This window comes from Procambarus clarkii, chromosome 1 (assembly GCF_040958095.1).
Source record: "Procambarus clarkii isolate CNS0578487 chromosome 1, FALCON_Pclarkii_2.0, whole genome shotgun sequence".
Taxonomy (NCBI): domain Eukaryota; kingdom Metazoa; phylum Arthropoda; class Malacostraca; order Decapoda; family Cambaridae; genus Procambarus; species Procambarus clarkii.
This window is the reverse complement of record NC_091150.1, coordinates 16,147,703-16,151,557: the sequence shown is the minus strand read 5'-3', so window position 1 is coordinate 16,151,557 and position 3,855 is coordinate 16,147,703. Positions and strand designations below refer to the sequence as shown.

Sequence of the window (3,855 nt, the reverse complement as noted above, 5' to 3'; positions counted from 1 at the left end):
GCTTACCGTTCCTGTGGTAATGTGTCTGATTTACAGAGTCTTTCTGCTGTAATATGTTAAATAAAATTTATTTAGAAGCATCTTTTTATAATCAATCTCAAGCCAATGAGTAAGAATTAATAGTTATTGTGTTAACTATGCTACAATTTTTTTTTCAGGGATATTCCTGTGCGGGCCCTAAGCCTCTGGCTGGCCCACTAAGTGTTGCTTGTTTCTGTTTTACTTAGGCAGAGTATAAGTATTTATGACTCGTATGGTCGCTTCAGTAAGATTTTGCCATATGTGTTTAACAGCTTCTTCTGCTCTGTTGAATCTAAGTTGAAATCTTAATGGGTTTGTAACTGTGCACTGTGTTAGATAATGTTCCAGTGGTCTGTCGGGCATTTCTCTACAGTGCTGACATTTTCTCTCATCTTCCGGAACCTGTAAGCCTGTTTCCCATGCACATGGGTATCCAAGCCTGATGCGATGTAAGTGTACTTCTGTTGTTCTACTGCTCCCTTTCATCAAACTAAGTGGTCCGTAGTTGGTTGAATTCTTGTACCAACCCGCAGATCCTGATGTTACAACTGCTGTGTTGTGGTCACCGTGCATCATACAACGAAACATCTATGCTACAAGCTGTACATTGGGAGGCTGGCGACTGTTTAATGTGCATTAACAGAGATCAGGTCTTTTTATGTTTGGGATTACACTTCCACGCCGAGCAGAGGACCTAAATCGGATCAAACATACCTGAGGAAATGACCATTACATATGTCAAACAATGTGTGTATTGATCAAGGTATTCAAGGCCAAAGGCAGATTGATATGTTTTAGAGTGTCAAGGCGGTGTGTGGTCCGACGACTAACACATTCAAGCAAGAAGATTCGAGTTTGAGATTAGAATCGGAGAGGATGTCGGCCACAGAAGGTGCAGGTCCACAGTCGGACGACAGGGGAGATGAGGGACCCAGAGCAAGGTATGGGCCAGCTTTAACGATTGTGTACAGTCGAACTTGTCTGGGTGTGGGAATAAATGAGTAATGACAGGCTAACCCTACGGATGGTCGTATGTGATTCATGGTGGGAGTTTAGGATGTTTGTGTGAGGTATGGACCAGTTTGGGTCAATGCTTTGGACTAACCGGTCCAAAGTATGAACCGGTTAAAACGGACTAAACACCCATTTTTGTACCGCTTGGAAACTGAACTCGGGATCCTCAATTACAAGTCGAGAACATAGTCACAGTGCTATCGAGACAAAAAGGTTATCGGGCCTGTCCGGGAGTTGAACCCGGGCCTCTCGCATCCTAAGCGAGATTCATACCACTAGACTAACAGGCCTATATATATAAATATATCAGATCATGTATTTCTTCAAAAAAAGGGTCAATGACGCTCCTGAAAACATTTAAGCAAGGAATAATTTCCTTTTGTTTGGCAATGTTTGCCACACCGTACCTCCAAGGAGAGACAAATCACTTGTATTCTCCTTCATTAGGGCGATAAATGAATACCCAAGGTGGGGATATCCTAGTTCGCCGGCCTCCTCGAGCTAAACACACTCTTCGTAGAAAGGGTAAGAAAAACACATCGGAAACGTACAAAAGCAGAGCACAAATCTCCAAGAAAATTTAAGAGGGAAATACCTCAAGTGCTACTCGAGTCCTCACCAGTGACGATAAAATTGGTGCTAGAAACGCTGCCAAAGCACAAGCCCAGCAAGGAAAGCACACACCTAAAGCCCCACGAGACGACAACATCGTACCGCCACCAGCCGGGACCAGTTCACACCCATTAACTGGTGGTGAATCTGAGGTCTACATAGCAGCTTTGTCCTTTCCACCTCGTACAGCAGGCGACTTTACAGGATTAAAATCTCAGCCCATAAAGCAAATATTTAATCCCACGGTTTGTGATCCTGACACTCTGTATATGTCTCCTTCCTGTCTCTTCTTCTGTCTCTGTCTCTGCCTTTCTTTCTCTGTGTCTCTGTCTCTGCCTTTCTTTCTCTGTGTCTCTGTCTCTGCTTCTCTACCTCTACCTCTCTGTCTCTGTCCCTCTGTCTCTGTCTCTGCCTCTATCTTTCTGTCTCTCCCTCTCTACCTCTGCCTCTCTGGCTCTGCCTCTACCTTTCTGTCTCTCCCTCTCTACCTCTGCCTCTCTGGCTCTGCCTCTCTTCGTTTCTGCCATTTTCTGTGTCTGTCTCTCTCTCTCTCTTTCTGTCTTTCTCCTCGCTCGATCTCTGCCCTTCTCTCCCTGACTTTGCTTCTGTCTCCGTATCTCTAGCCTTCTCTCTATCTCTCTCTCTCTCTCCGTATCTCTAGCCTTCTCTCTCTCTCTCTCTCTCTCTCTCTCTCTCTCTCTCTCTCTCTCTCTCTCTCTCTCTCTCTCTCTCTCTCTCTCTCTCTCTCTCTCTCTCTCTCTCTCTCTCTCTCTCTCTCTCTCTCTCTCTCTCTCTCTCTCTCTCTCTCTCTCTCTCTCTCTCTCTCTCTCACTCTCTCTCTCACTCTCTCTCACTCTCTCTCTCTCTCTCTCTCTCTCTCTCTCTCTCTCTCTCTCTCACTCTCTCTCTCTCTCTCTCTCTCTCTCTCTCTCTCTCTCTCTCTCTCTCTCACTCTCACTCTCACTCTCTCTCTCTCTCTCTCTCTCTCTCTCTCTCTCTCTCTCACTCTCTCTCACTCTCTCTCACTCTCTCTCTCTCTCTCTCACTCTCTCTCTCTCTCTCTCTCTCTCTCTCTCTCTCTCTCTCTCTCTCTCTCTCTCTCTCTCTCTCTCTCACTCTCTCTCTCTCTCTCTCTCTCTCTCTCTCTCTCTCTCTCTCTCTCTCTCTCTCTCTCTCTCTCTCTCTCTCTCTCTCTCTCACTCTCTCTCTCTCTCTCTCCCTTTGTTTATTACCAATCTCCTTTTGTCTTTCCCTCCTTTCGTTTCCTTACTTTCTTATTCTGTTTTCATCTGAATGTCTCTCCTTTACTCCTGTCTATCTCTATCTTTCTAAATGCAATAAAGATAATTATACCTAATAGTTCCAATCTATATAAATAATATTGTAAATGTCCGTTTGGTTCAAAATAGCTAATTTCCGAAAGTTCGTCACCGATTGCTTTAAAATTTTGAAACAACGTTCCATTCGAATAAATGCGTATTTTTATATACATACTATATAGATGTCACGTCAGTAACAGGTACAAACAATCTTTTTTTTGAAAAAACTGCATTTTTCATGTGAGTTTACATGTGAGGAAAATCTCGGACACCTTTGTACCGATTGCTTTGAAATTTTGAAACAACGTTGCATTGGAGTAGGAGCATGTTTTTATATACCTACTGTATACATGCCACACCTGTGACTGGTAAAAACTGTTATTTTTAATATCTGTTATTAAAAACATTATTTTTCTTGTTCTGGATTTTTTTTCTAATATCTGTTAGATATAACAACAACAACAGGCTGTAATTTCCGAAAGTTCTTCACCAACTGCTTTGAAATTTTGACAAACCGTTTTTGTTCCATCTGTTGGACGTACAACAGTGCCATCTGTTGGACGTAAATGCAACACACGCTATACTAAATATTTATTTATTCCATTTCAATGTTTCCGATTGCCTTTTTAAATTGAATTTTCATAGATTTCGATTTATTTTTATTTAGATGATTTTGATGTAATTATTTTGTGTGACATTGTGTTAGAATTGAGCTGTGTCGTTTACCATTTTGTGGGTATATATATTTTTTTCATTTCCTTTTTTTTTGCCATTCTTTACATTTTCAGTGATGGGAACATCAGATCATTTAATGTTCTAATTTTTCTGAAGGGAACATTAGATCATTTGGGAACGCATCGAACAGGGGAGTGGGGAGAGTTGGGGATGA

General features: G+C 42.2%; 1 non-coding gene across 1 annotated transcript; it reads right to left on the bottom strand.

Moving 5' to 3' along the window:
* Nucleotides 1-1,254: 1,254 nt before the first annotated feature.
* On the bottom strand, nucleotides 1,255-1,325 carry TRNAP-AGG (transfer RNA proline (anticodon AGG)). Its single transcript has one exon. It is a non-coding gene; the product is annotated as a tRNA-Pro (tRNA).
* Nucleotides 1,326-3,855: the final 2,530 nt, after the last annotated feature.